We start from the raw sequence: 19,696 nt of genomic DNA on the forward strand, positions 1-19,696 counted from the left end.
GAGCGTTTAGAATCGATTCCTATTGAGAATGAATCAGAATCAGAAAGGGTATTCGACATGAAAGTTCACACCGACACGGAATTTACTTTGGCAGGATGGTGCATACATTCAACATATAGGAATCTAAAATCCTAAATAAGTTTTAAACAAGTCTTACTATTATAATAAGGGTTAAAAGTCTAACTAACGCCAAGGGGCTGAAGTATATAAAATTGAATAAATATCGAATATAAAATAGCTTTAAGATATAATTTTAAAAAAATGCAAATAGGTTAACATAGTTAATATCGGCAAGGTTTCATTATGTAGATAAAATGTTAACAGGCCAGCAGCAGATGGGAAGAAACTGTTTTTATGGCGTGAGGTTTGGGTCCTGATGGACCGAAGCCTTCTGCCGGAGGGGAGTAGCTGAAACAGAGAGTGTCCAGGGTGGGAGAAATCGGCCACAATCTTCCTCGCTCGCCTCATGGACCTTGTCGTGTGCAGGTCCTCGAGGGTTGGTAGATTGCAGGCAATTACCTTCTCAGCAGTGTGGATGATACGCTGCAGTCTGCTCTTGTCCTTGGCAGTGGCAGCAGCGTACCAGACGGTTATGGAGGATGTGAGGATGGATTCAATGATCGCTTTATAGAATTGCACCATCATTGTCTTTGGCAGGTTGAATTTCTTCAGCTGCCGTAGAAAGTACATCCTCTGTGCAGTCTGCTTAACAGCGGATGTCAAACAAACCACTGTGTCACTCACAACGCACATTGCATGTTGGTGTCACGGTCAAAATTGTGGCAATTCCAGTAACACTATCCAGAAACTCCACAAGGGAGATGAAGCGTCAATGATCGCCCCCTACCGACAGACTCATGTCCACGTGCAGGCCGGTGCAGGGCCACCTTGTGCCACACAGGGGCAGCTGCCACTAGGGGGCGCCCTTCCATTGTTTGAGATGAGGTTCGATACGAAACACCGAGTTGCTGAGGCAATTAGGCAAGCGACTTATGAGTGCAAATATGTTGTTTATAACGTAGTGAATGCTTGGGAGCTTGTCTCTCTCTCCTGCTCACAGATTTACCCAGCCCACAGCTCCACAGATACCAGCCGCTCCTCCTGGGCAGGTTCGGTTACATACGGTGCAAAATAAGTTCCAGATACACACAGAGACTCACACAGAGACCCATAGATTATCACGGTTGGCTAGGTATGGTGCGAAAGAAGTTATATACACACACAGAGACCCATGGATTAACACGGTTGGCTACGTACGGTGCGAAAGTTACAGATAAACAAGTTTGAGTCGCGGGCCGTGGAAGTTGACCGGGCGCGTGTTGCTACTGACAGTCGTTGAATACGGTTGGATAGACGCTGATAGAGAGACACACACACAGACAAGACAGGCGGACAGACACAGACCAGAGGAACACAGAGACGACAGAGAGACACAGGCAGAAAGAAACACAGAGGCAAACAGATGACACAGACGGACAGAGACAGAGAGATGTTGAATCGAACACACTGAACTTGCTCCATTGAGATTCCTCGATCTTCGCAATGCCCGGAAGTCATTCTTATTTTTATTGATTTAATTGCGTGTGTGTACGTGCAGGCAATGTGGGATATCGATGTACACAGATATGAACAAGATCAGCAGACAAGACATCTTTAATTTAATCGGTCTCTCCACGAAACAAAGGAATGTTGAACACGAAATATAAATCCCACGGCCTTCGTGCGAGTCCATAATTACTGCAGCATTGCTTCAGTGCAAGCCAACTGTGGACCGGTTTTGGTGGACACTGTGTGTGTGTACACTGTGTGTGTGTACACTGTGTGTGTGTACACTATGTGTGTGTGTACACTGTGTGTGCAAGCCAACTGTGGACCGGTTTTGGTGGACAATGTCTCAACAGCAGTGGGGCTTGCTTTAAGCCATGGTTGTGAACATTCAGACGTTAATCAGCAAGGGGCATTTATAGTTCAAGTTTGACAAAATCTACGTCAACACGTAAGACAAAATTAGAATTTGTGTTGTAGAGAATGTATCTCCTCTACGTGTAACTTTAAGGTGGTATGCCTTGTAACTGATGAATGATCCGAGTGTGCTTCCTATGTCAAAGACAATGAGTTGCTCCAGATGCTTCCTGAAACACAAAAGTACCCTTTGACCTGTATCACAAGAACAACGGGTCTCACCTGAGTTATCTGTACAGGTTACTTCCAAAAACACACGCACTTTGTCCTAACATCACTTATTCAATGTTTGACCCTTATAAAAAATAAAGTGATGCATGTACACACAAAATCAGACAAGTGTTCATTCTAAATTTCGATTTAAAGCTTTCGTGACTGCAAGGATTCATCTTAAGTCACGTAGAATGAGAACAATATAAGAAATTAATAAAATAACACAATAAAGCAATTTCTATGACCAGTCTATTTCTATGATCAGTCACAAGCTAATCACTCAGCTATTTCAATGCTAAATTCTCCTGTTTTATATGTAAACCCCTTTGTCAAGGTGCCTCACCTCTCTAAACCAGCTTAAAAGACGCTACGAATCTTAACGTTCATTGAAGCTCTGTCGTCCCGACAGGTTTGTTCCTTTCACCTGAAGGCCACTTGTGTTGTGGCCGAAACGTCGTGAGAATTTTATTGTGTTATTTTATTGTTTTATTCTCATTCTACGTGACTTTACCGAAAGAACCAAAGAAGATGTTCATTCTAAATTATTGACTGTAATTTTAACAAAATTTAATTACTGCAGTGAAATCTACTGCATCAGATAACATCTGATTAAAAAGCTATTTAAAAAAAATATGCACCATCTGCTTAACAGTGGATGTAAAACATACTATTGTGTCATTCAAAACGAGTAGGCCCTTGCATGCTGGCGAATTCTAACCATTAGCGACAAATTACACAACTGAGATGAAACATCAATCATCGCCCCCTACTGACAGCCTCTTGTTCACATACTCTTTGGTTCTTTCAGTAAAGTCATGTAGGTAGAAAAAATAATAATAGATCACGACGTTTCGATCGTAACACAAGCGGTCGTCCTCAGGCGGAAAAAAAACAAAGTAAATGCAGGCCGGTGCAGGGCCACCACCCTGTGCCACACAGGGGCAGCTGCTACTTGGGGATGCTCTTCGAGTGTTTCAGACGAGGTACAAAACTCCGAGTTGCCGAGGCGATTAAGCAAGCACCAAGTAAATGCAATTATTATGATAACATAGTGAATGCTTGGGGGCTTCTTGGCTCTCGCTCCTGGCTAGAGATCTCCCCAACCCACAGGTCCACAAAGACTGGCCGCTCGCCCTTACTCTGCAGGTTGAACCTAAGAACTGAGTGTTCAACTTCACATTCTTGTCATTAAAGGCCTGTGACAAAGGTGCATCTATTGTAGCGACATTGTCTCAAGCTTACACATCTACCGGGTCTCCACTTGACTTTGTATTGTCTCGGAAGAAGTCCACCCACACCTCCACTTCCACAAACTGCTGGGAGTTGCCTCGCTCTGCCTCACAGTCAGAATTCTCCTCCTGCTTCACGTTGTCTCCATTGATGTGAAGGTCCCATTTTGGAGTTGAATCTTCATCTTCACATTTCACTTTCACTTCTTCGCTCTTCACCATCACTTCTTCCCTCTTCACCATCACCTCTTCATATTTCACCTCGATACCTTTAAAAGTGTCCAAGCTGGGATTTTCGTCCGGTTCTTGTTTCATGAGGGATGGGCTTATTGTGGCACTTTGACTTTCACAAGCTGATTTCAGACTCCACTCCTTGCAGATCTTCTGATGCTTCCGTGTTCTCTGGTGTACTTGAAGATTTTATGAATGTGCAAACGCCTTCCCGCAGAGTGCACCTGAAGGGTTTCTCTCCCGTGTGTGTTCTCTGGTGTACTTTAAGATGTGGTGACTGTGAAAACGCTTTCCCGCACAGAGTGCACCTGAAGGTTTTCTCTCCCGTGTGTGTTCTTTGGTGTACTTGAAGACGTGATGACTGTGCAAACATCATCCCACACACACTGCACTTGAAGGGTTTCTCTCCCGTGTGTGTTCTCTGGTGTACTTTAAGATGTGGTGACTGTGAAAACGCTTTCCCGCACAGAGTGCACCTGAAGGGTTTCTCTCCCGTGTGTGTTCTTTGGTGTACTTTAAGACGTGATGACTGTGCAAACATCATCCCACACACACTGCACTTGAAGGGTTTCTCTCCCGTGTGTGTTCTCTCGTGTACTTCAAGATTTGATGACTGTGCAAACATCATCCCGCACAAAATGCACCTGAAGGGTTTCTCTCCAGTGTGTGTTCTCTGGTGTTTTTTAAAAACAGATGACAGTGAAAATGCCTTCCCACACACAGTGCACTTGAATGGTTTCTCTCCTGTGTGTGTTCTCTGGTGTTCTTTAAGAACAGATGACTGTGAAAATGCCTTCCCACACACAGTGCACTTGAAGGGTTTCTCTCCCGTGTGTGTTCTCTGGTGTATTTGCAGATTTGATGAATGTACAAACGCCTTCCCACACATCGTGCACCTGAAGGGTTTCACTCCCGTGTGTGTTCTCTGGTGTGTTAGAAGAGCAGATGAATGTGCAAACGCTTTCCCACACACAGTGCACTTGAAGGATTTCTCTCCCGTGTGTGTTCTCTGGTGTATTACAAGAGCAGATGAATGTGGAAACGCCTTCCCACACACACTGCATTTGAAGGGTTTCTCTCCCGTGTGTGTTCTCTGGTGTGTTACAAGAGCAGATGAACGTGCAAACGCCTTCCCACACACAGTGCACTTGAAGGTTTTCTCTCCCGTGTGTGTTCTCTGGTGTATTACAAGAGCAGATGAATGTGGAAACGCCTTCCCACACACACTGCACTTGAAGGGTTTCTCTCCCGTGTGTGTTCTCTGGTGTGTTACAAGAGCAGATGAACGTGCAAACGCCTTCCCACACACAGTGCACTTGAAGGGTTTCTCTCCTGTGTGAGTTCTCTGGAGGGTTTGAACAACTGATGGCCATGCAAATGCCTTCCCAGGCACAGTGCACTTAAAGGGTTTCTCTCCTGTGTGTGTTCTCTGGTGTACTTGAAGATGTGGGGACTGTGAAAATGCCTTCCCACACACAGTGCACTTGAAGGGTTTCACTCCCGTGTGTGTTCTCTGGTGTGTTACAAGAGCGGATGAACATGCAAACGCCTTCCCACACACACTGCACTTGAAGGGTTTCTCTCCTGTGTGTGTTCTCTGGTGTTCTTTAAGAACAGATGACTGTGAAAATGCCTTCCCACACACAGTGCACTTGAAGGGTTTCTCTCCCGTGTGTGTTCTCTGGTGTATTTTAAGAGCAAATGACCGTGCAAATGCCTTGTTACACACAGTGCACTTGAAGGGTTTCTCTCCCGTGTGTGTTCTCTGGTGTCTTTGCAGCTGTGATGAATGTGCAAACGCCTTCCCGCACATCGTGCACCTGAAGGGTTTCTCTCCTGTGTGAGTTCTCTGGTGCCGTGTCAAATTTCCAGTCCGATCCGTGCTGTATGCACGCTGGTCGCATTGTTGACTTGTCATACCGAGCTGCGCTGACTGCCTTTGCTCCATCAGACCAGCGTCAGCTGCAGACAGAAAAAAATAATATCCACACCATCTACACGTCAGTATCGAGGCACAGAGGAATGCATATATACACAGTAACACGTGACTTACACGTCTATACTTATTCATATATTCATGATGCAGTGAAAACGTTTCCCAAATTCATCACAGGGCTGTTGTGGCACACAATGAGAGGGCAAATGGTTATAAACATGCCTGGAAGCCCTCGTATCTTCAAAATGAATGTTCACCCAAAACTCCCGAGTACACAATTTCAGCTGTCTGGCTACAAAAGGAATATATACGAGAGCTAAATTCAGCTGACATAGCAAAGGGTGTTGAAAACAATACTATTTGTGTTAGGCAGAAATTAATAAATTAATGTTCAATCGCAACTTTGAGGTGTGAATCCAGGCTCAGATGTCCTTGAATGCTGGGATGAACAGTTCCGATTTCAGCTGCATGTGCGTGCTGTGTTAACTTCCTGTTTCCATTATTATAAAGAGTTCCAGAGGAAAACAAAAGTAAACTATTGTTACGCTACAACCTCCGTGTTCAACAGAGTTAATAGACGTTACTGCAAACACAAACTGTACACTGTCACTGGGTAAACAGGCGGTGGCGTGTCTAGAATCACGCCTGGCCACCTTCATCTGCTTGGCATGAATGCTTCCTCACTCCACCAAGTAATTACTTGAGGATCAACGAACATATCCGAGGCTAACTGGAGTTGAGATGTTAACTACCTCACCTGGTATACAGGACGTCGTGGGTTCGATCCCGACCCTGACGCCTGCTGTATATTTGGAGTTTGCGCGTCTCTCCGTATAGCGTCTTTGACCGATAGACATTGACACACGTATTCTTGTTGATTTCGGTAAAGTTACGTAGATAGAAAATAACAATAACAGATAATACAATTACATTAAATAAAAACCACTTGTGTTGCGATCAAAACGACATGAGTTTTTTTGCTTTATTTACAATTATTTGTTTATTTTTATTGTTATTTTCATTTAATTTTCTATCTACGAGACTTTACCGAAAGAACCAAGAATATTAATTCCTGCAGTCACCAAAGTTTTAAGTCAAAACATTCACACACGTAGACAAAGCCTCACCTTGTGTTGTTGTGGGCAGGTCCCTTCTGATAACAAGAGCGGTATAGCAGCTCAAGCGGGCTTGGCCTGCTAACAAAAGTACGAAAATAAAAACTGCGTGAATATTTACAATAAAACAAAGTTACAAAGTGGCGAGCCGGGTGAAGACAAATTAAACTTAAGCGAGATAATTAAAGTAAACGCAATCAGGCGAGGGCAGGAGGCAAGGCCCCGCGTGGCTAGGCCCCGCGTTGTAAAGTTCCAACCTGGACATCGATTCCCATGCTCGCTGCTACTCAACTGACATCCCTACGAGAGAGAGAGGCTCTACCTTGGTAAACAACCACCACCACCACAACATCCACCACCATGAGAATTTCTCACCTTCGGATTTCAGTGCAAGGGCGGATCGGCAGCCTCCTGTTACCTCGCGACGTCACGCGGGTAAGCAGGTAACGTGACGTCACTTCCGGGGTAAGAGATACGCCCCTCCTATGAGCGGCTCTGTAACTGAATAAATTATATTTTTGATTTAAAGCTTTCGTGACTGCAGTAATTCATATTCTTAGTTTTTTCGGTAAAGTCACGTTGAAGAGAAACAACAAAATAACAAAATATATATAAAACAATAAAAAATTCTCACGACGTTTCGACCATAACTCAAACGGTCATCATCAGGTGTGTCGGTTTGCATAAATTTATTTTGAAAACGGCATATTTATTTATTTATATATATATAAAAAAATAACGTTTGCGTCACGCGCAACGATGGCAGTTTGCCCAGGACTAGTCCATCTATTTTTTGAAAAGAGGAGGGGGGAGACGAAATTTGTTTTTATGTATGCTGTCTGAAAGCCACTGTAAGCGTGAACAATCAATCAAGAAGTGAAATTATTTATCAAATCTTTCCAATGATTGCTAAGATAGAATCCATCTTCTCGGTTGAAATTGTCTCTGTGTTTGTATATGTGGATAGCCTCATGAACGAATCTCTCATGGAAGCCAGATGGCTTACAAAGAACCTCCGTCTTGGAAAAGTCAATGGCATGTGAGCCTACTGAATTAGAACAATGATCTGCTACGGCCGAGGTGTTGGTCCTACCGTGTTTAAGGTCTGCTTTATGTTCACGAATGCGGTCCGAGATATGGCGTTTGGTTTCTCCAATGTAACTACTACCACAGAGGCAACTTAGTTTGTAGACACCAGGGTATTGTATGTCCGGAATCACATCTTTTACAGACGGAACCAGATCACGGATTTTATGTAATGTGTTGAAACGGACCTGGATCTTGTGTTTATTCAAGATTTTGGAGATCTTTTTTGTGATCCCAGCAATGTAGGGTAAAGTGATGGTTTTGAAAGGCTCCTCAAGAGGGTTCTTCTTCATGGTTTGAGTGATAGCTTTGCGGATTGTATAGTCGGAGTAACCATTAGCCCTAAGAGCTTGGTGTACGTGCTTGAGTTCACTGCTTATGTGTTCCTGGTCGGATATGCATTGGGCTCTATGATACAGAGTCTTGATGAGAGAATTCTTCTGTGATGGATGGTGGTGGGAATCCGGTTTCAGATAAGCATCCGTATGGGTAGCTTTCCTGTAGACAGAGTGGCTCATTGAACCATCAGGTCTCTTTTTAATTAGGACATCCAAAAAAGGTATCTTGCCATCTATTTCGACTTCCATGGTAAATCTGATGGCTGGGTGTATGGAATTGATGTGGTCAAAGAATTGGTCTAGAGCAGGCCGGCCATGTGGCCAGATGACAAAAGTGTCATCCACGTACCTCTTCCATAAGGTTGGGCGCAGAGTGGCAGTCTGGATGGCGTCAGTCTCAAATTTCTCCATGAAAATGTTAGCTATAACTGGAGAAAGGGGGGAGCCCATTGGGGTGCCCTCAGTTTGTTTGTAGAAAGTTCCATTCCAAGTGAAGTATGTATTGGTTAAACAGTGTCTCACCAGGGGGGGTACCTCAGTGTTTAGTCCTTGATGAACCAAGTCTTCAATGATTGCAATGGTGTCAGGTACAGGAACCTTGGTGAATAAGGAAACTACATCAAAACTGACAAGCAGGTCGTCTGGGGACAGGGAAATACCCTTGATTGTTGATACCAGGTGAGTAGAATTTTGTACCGCAGAGGTGGTCTTTCCAGTGAAAGGACGCAGGATTTCAGACAAAAAACGAGCTAGTTTGTAGGTGGGGGAGCTGATAGTAGAGACTATGGGACGAAGAGGTGTATCAACTTTATGTATTTTTGGTAAGCCGTATAATCTTGGTGGCCTGGCAGCAGAAGGTTTCAACGAAAACTGTTTAGATTGATCAATTAATGCGGTTGAATCAGAAATTATTTTGTTGGTTTGTGTGACGAGGCTGTTGGTGGGATCTCTTTTTATTTTTGTATAACTACCATCGTCGAGTAATTCTTTAATTTTGTTGTTGTATTCTATTTTATCCATGATGACAGTAGCATTGCCTTTGTCAGCTGAGAGAACTACAATATCATTCCTCTTTTTTAATTTATATAATTCAAAACGCTCATCTTTGCTGAGGTTGCTAGCTGGCATCTTAGCGTTTTTGAGGGTTGCAGCGATTTCAGATCTTGCTACGTCTGCAGCGATGTGACCCAGGCCCCTGAGAGCAACGTCTACTTGGGCAATTATATCATTAACTGGTATGTGTTTAGGTGTGACTGCAAAGTTTAGACCTTTAGCTAAAACGGATTTCAGACCATCGGAAATAGAACTGTTAGTGCGATTAATTACGACTTTATTAACGTCTAACTTTTTGGTGTGTGGGTCCGGTCTTTTGTTGAAGAGGAGGTTAAATTTGGAAATCAGGTTTTCCTTACATTTGGTCGACATAGTAGCAGCTGAAGAGGCAGTCATATTGTCTACATGTTCCCAATCCGATGTGGACATTATTGCCGTCAATGATAAGTGTGATTTGTAGAGTGTCTTGTCTAACTGATCTAGTTCTGTGCGTATAAGTCTGATTTTTTCTGAGATAAGAGCTAAGCTAGTTTTGAAAAGAATTCGTTTCGCATTAGAAGAAGTTACAGTAGCAGAGGTGAGTGTAAATGCGATTGGTATTACCCCAGAGTCGCGGCATCTCTTCAGGAAGGTGAGAGACTCGATCAGCTGAGCTTTCTTATCCCGGAGTTTGTTGAAGGATCTTAAAGTTATGTGAAAACCCTCCCCGTAGAGGCGATTAAATTTTGATTTAAAGCTTTCGTGACTGCAGTAATTCATATTCTTAGTTTTTTCGGTAAAGTCACGTTGAAGAGAAACAACAAAATAACAAAATATATATAAAACAATAAAAAATTCTCACGACGTTTCGACCATAACTCAAACGGTCATCATCAGGTGTGTCGGTTTGCATAAATTTATTTTGAAAACGGCATATTTATTTATTTATTTATATAAAAATAACGTTTGCGTCACGCGCAACGATTGGCTGTTTGCCAGGACTAGTCCATCTATTTTTTGAAAAGAGGAGGGGGGAGACGAAATTTGTTTTTATGTACACATAACTTTAAGATCCTTCAACAAACTCCGGGATAAGAAAGCTCAGCTGATCGAGTCTCTCACCTTCCTGAAGAGATGCCGCGACTCTGGGGTAATACCAATCGCATTTACACTCACCTCTGCTACTGTAACTTCTTCTAATGCGAAACGAATTCTTTTCAAAACTAGCTTAGCTCTTATCTCAGAAAAAATCAGACTTATACGCACAGAACTAGATCAGTTAGACAAGACACTCTACAAATCACACTTATCATTGACGGCAATAATGTCCACATCGGATTGGGAACATGTAGACAATATGACTGCCTCTTCAGCTGCTACTATGTCGACCAAATGTAAGGAAAACCTGATTTCCAAATTTAACCTCCTCTTCAACAAAAGACCGGACCCACACACCAAAAAGTTAGACGTTAATAAAGTCGTAATTAATCGCAGTAACAGTTCTATTTCCGATGGTCTGAAATCCGTTTTAGCTAAAGGTCTAAACTTTGCAGTCACACCTAAACACATACCAGTTAATGATATAATTGCCCAAGTAGACGTTGCTCTCAGGGGCCTGGGTCACATCGCTGCAGACGTAGCAAGATCTGAAATCGCTGCAACCCTCAAAAACGCTAAGATGCCAGCTAGCAACCTCAGCAAAGATGAGCGTTTTGAATTATATAAATTAAAAAAGAGGAATGATATTGTAGTTCTCTCAGCTGACAAAGGCAATGCTACTGTCATCATGGATAAAATAGAATACAACAACAAAATTAAAGAATTACTCGACGATGGTAGTTATACAAAAATAAAAAGAGATCCCACCAACAGCCTCGTCACACAAACCAACAAAATAATTTCTGATTCAACCGCATTAATTGATCAATCTAAACAGTTTTCGTTGAAACCTTCTGCTGCCAGGCCACCAAGATTATACGGCTTACCAAAAATACATAAAGTTGATACACCTCTTCGTCCCATAGTCTCTACTATCAGCTCCCCCACCTACAAACTAGCTCGTTTTTTGTCTGAAATCCTGCGTCCTTTCACTGGAAAGACCACCTCTGCGGTACAAAATTCTACTCACCTGGTATCAACAATCAAGGGTATTTCCCTGTCCCCAGACGACCTGCTTGTCAGTTTTGATGTAGTTTCCTTATTCACCAAGGTTCCTGTACCTGACACCATTGCAATCATTGAAGACTTGGTTCATCAAGGACTAAACACTGAGGTACCCCCCTGGTGAGACACTGTTTAACCAATACATACTTCACTTGGAATGGAACTTTCTACAAAAAAACTGAGGGCACCCCAATGGGCTCCCCCCTTTCTCCAGTTATAGCTAACATTTTCATGGAGAAATTTGAGACTGATGCCATCCAGACTGCCACTCTGCGCCCAACCTTATGGAAGAGGTACGTGGATGACACTTTTGTCATCTGGCCACATGGCCGGCCTGCTCTAGACCAATTCTTTGACCACATCAATTCCATACACCCAGCCATCAGATTTACCATGGAAGTCGAAATAGATGGCAAGATACCTTTTTTGGATGTCCTAATTAAAAAGAGACCTGATGGTTCAATGAGCCACTCTGTCTACAGGAAAGCTACCCATACGGATGCTTATCTGAAACCGGATTCCCACCACCATCCATCACAGAAGAATTCTCTCATCAAGACTCTGTATCATAGAGCCCAATGCATATCCGACCAGGAACACATAAGCAGTGAACTCAAGCACGTACACCAAGCTCTTAGGGCTAATGGTTACTCCGACTATACAATCCGCAAAGCTATCACTCAAACCATGAAGAAGAACCCTCTTGAGGAGCCTTTCAAAACCATCACTTTACCCTACATTGCTGGGATCACAAAAAAGATCTCCAAAATCTTGAATAAACACAAGATCCAGGTCCGTTTCAACACATTACATAAAATCCGTGATCTGGTTCCGTCTGTAAAAGATGTGATTCCGGACATACAATACCCTGGTGTCTACAAACTAAGTTGCCTCTGTGGTAGTAGTTACATTGGAGAAACCAAACGCCATATCTCGGACCGCATTCGTGAACATAAAGCAGACCTTAAACACGGTAGGACCAACACCTCGGCCGTAGCAGATCATTGTTCTAATTCAGTAGGCTCACATGCCATTGACTTTTCCAAGACGGAGGTTCTTTGTAAGCCATCTGGCTTCCATGAGAGATTCGTTCATGAGGCTATCCACATATACAAACACAGAGACAATTTCAACCGAGAAGATGGATTCTATCTTAGCAATCATTGGAAAGATTTGATAAATCATTTCACTTCTTGATTGATTGTTCACGCTTACAGTGGCTTTCAGACAGCATACATAAAAACAAATTTCGTCTCCCCCCTCCTCTTTTCAAAAAATAGATGGACTAGTCCTGGGCAAACTGCCATCGTTGCGCGTGACGCAAACGTTATTTTTTTATATATAAATAAATAAATATGCCGTTTTCAAAATAAATTTATGCAAACCGACACACCTGATGATGACCGTTTGAGTTATGGTCGAAACGTCGTGAGAATTTTTTATTGTTTTATATATATTTTGTTATTTTGTTGTTTCTCTTCAACGTGACTTTACCGAAAAAACTAAGAATATGAATTACTGCAGTCACGAAAGCTTTAAATCAAAATTTAATCGCCTCTACGGGGAGGGTTTTCACATAACTTTAAGATCCTTCAACAAACTCCGGGATAAGAAAGCTCAGCTGATCGAGTCTCTCACCTTCCTGAAGAGATGCCGCGACTCTGGGGTAATACCAATCGCATTTACACTCACCTCTGCTACTGTAACTTCTTCTAATGCGAAACGAATTCTTTTCAAAACTAGCTTAGCTCTTATCTCAGAAAAAATCAGACTTATACGCACAGAACTAGATCAGTTAGACAAGACACTCTACAAATCACACTTATCATTGACGGCAATAATGTCCACATCGGATTGGGAACATGTAGACAATATGACTGCCTCTTCAGCTGCTACTATGTCGACCAAATGTAAGGAAAACCTGATTTCCAAATTTAACCTCCTCTTCAACAAAAGACCGGACCCACACACCAAAAAGTTAGACGTTAATAAAGTCGTAATTAATCGCAGTAACAGTTCTATTTCCGATGGTCTGAAATCCGTTTTAGCTAAAGGTCTAAACTTTGCAGTCACACCTAAACACATACCAGTTAATGATATAATTGCCCAAGTAGACGTTGCTCTCAGGGGCCTGGGTCACATCGCTGCAGACGTAGCAAGATCTGAAATCGCTGCAACCCTCAAAAACGCTAAGATGCCAGCTAGCAACCTCAGCAAAGATGAGCGTTTTGAATTATATAAATTAAAAAAGAGGAATGATATTGTAGTTCTCTCAGCTGACAAAGGCAATGCTACTGTCATCATGGATAAAATAGAATACAACAACAAAATTAAAGAATTACTCGACGATGGTAGTTATACAAAAATAAAAAGAGATCCCACCAACAGCCTCGTCACACAAACCAACAAAATAATTTCTGATTCAACCGCATTAATTGATCAATCTAAACAGTTTTCGTTGAAACCTTCTGCTGCCAGGCCACCAAGATTATACGGCTTACCAAAAATACATAAAGTTGATACACCTCTTCGTCCCATAGTCTCTACTATCAGCTCCCCCACCTACAAACTAGCTCGTTTTTTGTCTGAAATCCTGCGTCCTTTCACTGGAAAGACCACCTCTGCGGTACAAAATTCTACTCACCTGGTATCAACAATCAAGGGTATTTCCCTGTCCCCAGACGACCTGCTTGTCAGTTTTGATGTAGTTTCCTTATTCACCAAGGTTCCTGTACCTGACACCATTGCAATCATTGAAGACTTGGTTCATCAAGGACTAAACACTGAGGTACCCCCCCTGGTGAGACACTGTTTAACCAATACATACTTCACTTGGAATGGAACTTTCTACAAACAAACTGAGGGCACCCCAATGGGCTCCCCCCTTTCTCCAGTTATAGCTAACATTTTCATGGAGAAATTTGAGACTGACGCCATCCAGACTGCCACTCTGCGCCCAACCTTATGGAAGAGGTACGTGGATGACACTTTTGTCATCTGGCCACATGGCCGGCCTGCTCTAGACCAATTCTTTGACCACATCAATTCCATACACCCAGCCATCAGATTTACCATGGAAGTCGAAATAGATGGCAAGATACCTTTTTTGGATGTCCTAATTAAAAAGAGACCTGATGGTTCAATGAGCCACTCTGTCTACAGGAAAGCTACCCATACGGATGCTTATCTGAAACCGGATTCCCACCACCATCCATCACAGAAGAATTCTCTCATCAAGACTCTGTATCATAGAGCCCAATGCATATCCGACCAGGAACACATAAGCAGTGAACTCAAGCACGTACACCAAGCTCTTAGGGCTAATGGTTACTCCGACTATACAATCCGCAAAGCTATCACTCAAACCATGAAGAAGAACCCTCTTGAGGAGCCTTTCAAAACCATCACTTTACCCTACATTGCTGGGATCACAAAAAAGATCTCCAAAATCTTGAATAAACACAAGATCCAGGTCCGTTTCAACACATTACATAAAATCCGTGATCTGGTTCCGTCTGTAAAAGATGTGATTCCGGACATACAATACCCTGGTGTCTACAAACTAAGTTGCCTCTGTGGTAGTAGTTACATTGGAGAAACCAAACGCCATATCTCGGACCGCATTCGTGAACATAAAGCAGACCTTAAACACGGTAGGACCAACACCTCGGCCGTAGCAGATCATTGTTCTAATTCAGTAGGCTCACATGCCATTGACTTTTCCAAGACGGAGGTTCTTTGTAAGCCATCTGGCTTCCATGAGAGATTCGTTCATGAGGCTATCCACATATACAAACACAGAGACAATTTCAACCGAGAAGATGGATTCTATCTTAGCAATCATTGGAAAGATTTGATAAATCATTTCACTTCTTGATTGATTGTTCACGCTTACAGTGGCTTTCAGACAGCATACATAAAAACAAATTTCGTCTCCCCCCTCCTCTTTTCAAAAAATAGATGGACTAGTCCTGGGCAAACTGCCATCGTTGCGCGTGACGCAAACGTTATTTTTTTTTATATATAAATAAATAAATATGCCGTTTTCAAAATAAATTTATGCAAACCGACACACCTGATGATGACCGTTTGAGTTATGGTCGAAACGTCGTGAGAATTTTTTATTGTTTTATATATATTTTGTTATTTTGTTGTTTCTCTTCAACGTGACTTTACCGAAAAAACTAAGAATATGAATTACTGCAGTCACGAAAGCTTTAAATCAAAATTTAATTGCCTCTACGGGGAGGGTTTTCACATAACTTTAAGATCCTTCAACAAACTCCGGGATAAGAAAGCTCAGCTGATCGAGTCTCTCACCTTCCTGAAGAGATGCCGCGACTCTGGGGTAATACCAATCGCATTTACACTCACCTCTGCTACTGTAACTTCTTCTAATGCGAAACGAATTCTTTTCAAAACTAGCTTAGCTCTTATCTCAGAAAAAATCAGACTTATACGCACAGAACTAGATCAGTTAGACAAGACACTCTACAAATCACACTTATCATTGACGGCAATAATGTCCACATCGGATTGGGAACATGTAGACAATATGACTGCCTCTTCAGCTGCTACTATGTCGACCAAATCTAAGGAAAACCTGATTTCCAAATTTAACCTCCTCTTCAACAAAAGACCGGACCCACACACCAAAAAGTTAGACGTTAATAAAGTCGTAATTAATCGCAGTAACAGTTCTATTTTCGATGGTCTGAAATCCGTTTTAGCTAAAGGTCTAAACTTTGCAGTCACACCTAAACACATACCAGTTAATGATATAATTGCCCAAGTAGACGTTGCTCTCAGGGGCCTGGGTCACATCGCTGCAGACGTAGCAAGATCTGAAATCGCTGCAACCCTCAAAAACGCTAAGATGCCAGCTAGCAACCTCAGCAAAGATGAGCGTTTTGAATTATATAAATTAAAAAAGAGGAATGATATTGTAGTTCTCTCAGCTGACAAAGGCAATGCTACTGTCATCATGGATAAAATAGAATACAACAACAAAATTAAAGAATTACTCGACGATGGTAGTTATACAAAAATAAAAAGAGATCCCACCAACAGCCTCGTCACACAAACCAACAAAATAATTTCTGATTCAACCGCATTAATTGATCAATCTAAACAGTTTTCGTTGAAACCTTCTGCTGCCAGGCCACCAAGATTATACGGCTTACCAAAAATACATAAAGTTGATACACCTCTTCGTCCCATAGTCTCTACTATCAGCTCCCCCACCTACAAACTAGCTCGTTTTTTGTCTGAAATCCTGCGTCCTTTCACTGGAAAGACCACCTCTGCGGTACAAAATTCTACTCACCTGGTATCAACAATCAAGGGTATTTCCCTGTCCCCAGACGACCTGCTTGTCAGTTTTGATGTAGTTTCCTTATTCACCAAGGTTCCTGTACCTGACACCATTGCAATCATTGAAGACTTGGTTCATCAAGGACTAAACACTGAGGTACCCCCCCCTGGTGAGACACTGTTTAACCAATACATACTTCACTTGGAATGGAACTTTCTACAAACAAACTGAGGGCACCCCAATGGGCTCCCCCCTTTCTCCAGTTATAGCTAACATTTTCATGGAGAAATTTGAGACTGACGCCATCCAGACTGCCACTCTGCGCCCAACCTTATGGAAGAGGTACGTGGATGACACTTTTGTCATCTGGCCACATGGCCGGCCTGCTCTAGACCAATTCTTTGACCACATCAATTCCATACACCCAGCCATCAGATTTACCATGGAAGTCGAAATAGATGGCAAGATACCTTTTTTGGATGTCCTAATTAAAAAGAGACCTGATGGTTCAATGAGCCACTCTGTCTACAGGAAAGCTACCCATACGGATGCTTATCTGAAACCGGATTCCCACCACCATCCATCACAGAAGAATTCTCTCATCAAGACTCTGTATCATAGAGCCCAATGCATATCCGACCAGGAACACATAAGCAGTGAACTCAAGCACGTACACCAAGCTCTTAGGGCTAATGGTTACTCCGACTATACAATCCGCAAAGCTATCACTCAAACCATGAAGAAGAACCCTCTTGAGGAGCCTTTCAAAACCATCACTTTACCCTACATTGCTGGGATCACAAAAAAGATCTCCAAAATCTTGAATAAACACAAGATCCAGGTCCGTTTCAACACATTACATAAAATCCGTGATCTGGTTCCGTCTGTAAAAGATGTGATTCCGGACATACAATACCCTGGTGTCTACAAACTAAGTTGCCTCTGTGGTAGTAGTTACATTGGAGAAACCAAACGCCATATCTCGGACCGCATTCGTGAACATAAAGCAGACCTTAAACACGGTAGGACCAACACCTCGGCCGTAGCAGATCATTGTTCTAATTCAGTAGGCTCACATGCCATTGACTTTTCCAAGACGGAGGTTCTTTGTAAGCCATCTGGCTTCCATGAGAGATTCGTTCATGAGGCTATCCACATATACAAACACAGAGACAATTTCAACCGAGAAGATGGATTCTATCTTAGCAATCATTGGAAAGATTTGATAAATAATTTCACTTCTTGATTGATTGTTCACGCTTACAGTGGCTTTCAGACAGCATACATAAAAACAAATTTCGTCTCCCCCCTCCTCTTTTCAAAAAATAGATGGACTAGTCCTGGGCAAACTGCCATCGTTGCGCGTGACGCAAACGTTATTTTTTTTTATATATAAATAAATAAATATGCCGTTTTCAAAATAAATTTATGCAAACCGACACACCTGATGATGACCGTTTGAGTTATGGTCGAAACGTCGTGAGAATTTTTTATTGTTTTATATATATTTTGTTATTTTGTTGTTTCTCTTCAACGTGACTTTACCGAAAAAACTAAGAATATGAATTACTGCAGTCACGAAAGCTTTAAATCAAAATTTAATCGCCTCTACGGGGAGGGTTTTCAAATAACTTTAAGATCCTTCAACAAACTCCGGGATAAGAAAGCTCAGCTGATCGAGTCTCTCACCTTCCTGAAGAGATGCCGCGACTCTGGGGTAATACCAATCGCATTTACACTCACCTCTGCTACTGTAACTTCTTCTAATGCGAAACGAATTCTTTTCAAAACTAGCTTAGCTCTTATCTCAGAAAAAATCAGACTTATACGCACAGAACTAGATCAGTTAGACAAGACACTCTACAAATCACACTTATCATTGACGGCAATAATGTCCACATCGGATTGGGAACATGTAGACAATATGACTGCCTCTTCAGCTGCTACTATGTCGACCAAATCTAAGGAAAACCTGATTTCCAAATTTAACCTCCTCTTCAACAAAAGACCGGACCCACACACCAAAAAGTTAGACGTTAATAAAGTCGTAATTAATCGCAGTAACAGTTCTATTTTCGATGGTCTGAAATCCGTTTTAGCTAAAGGTCTAAACTTTGCAGTCACACCTAAACACATACCAGTTAATGATATAATTGCCCAAGTAGACGTTGCTCTCAGGGGCCTGGGTCACATCGCTGCAGACGTAGCAAGATCTGAAATCGCTGCAACCCTCAAAAACGCTAAGATGCCAGCTAGCAACCTCAGCAAAGATGAGCGTTTTGAATTATATAAATTAAAAAAGAGGAATGATATTGTAGTTCTCTCAGCTGACAAAGGCAATGCTACTGTCATCATGGATAAAATAGAATACAACAACAAAATTAAAGAATTACTCGACGATGGTAGTTATACAAAAATAAAAAGAGATCCCACCAACAGCCTCGTCACACAAACCAACAAAATAATTTCTGATTCAACCGCATTAATTGATCAATCTAAACAGTTTTCGTTGAAACCTTCTGCTGCCAGGCCACCAAGATTATACGGCTTACCAAAAATACATAAAGTTGATACACCTCTTCGTCCCATAGTCTCTACTATCAGCTCCCCCACCTACAAACTAGCTCGTTTTTTGTCTGAAATCCTGCGTCCTTTCACTGGAAAGACCACCTCTGCGGTACAAAATTCTACTCACCTGGTATCAACAATCAAGGGTATTTCCCTGTCCCCAGACGACCTGCTTGTCAGTTTTGATGTAGTTTCCTTATTCACCAAGGTTCCTGTACCTGACACCATTGCAATCATTGAAGACTTGGTTCATCAAGGACTAAACACTGAGGTACCCCCCCCTGGTGAGACACTGTTTAACCAATACATACTTCACTTGGAATGGAACTTTCTACAAACAAACTGAGGGCACCCCAATGGGCTCCCCCCTTTCTCCAGTTATAGCTAACATTTTCATGGAGAAATTTGAGACTGACGCCATCCAGACTGCCACTCTGCGCCCAACCTTATGGAAGAGGTACGTGGATGACACTTTTGTCATCTGGCCACATGGCCGGCCTGCTCTAGAC

This window comes from Petromyzon marinus, unplaced genomic scaffold, assembly GCF_048934315.1.
Source record: "Petromyzon marinus isolate PM22_M1 ecotype Great Lakes invasive population unplaced genomic scaffold, UKy_Petmar_22M1.pri1.0 PM_G_Scaffold_14, whole genome shotgun sequence".
NCBI lineage: Eukaryota > Metazoa > Chordata > Hyperoartia > Petromyzontiformes > Petromyzontidae > Petromyzon > Petromyzon marinus.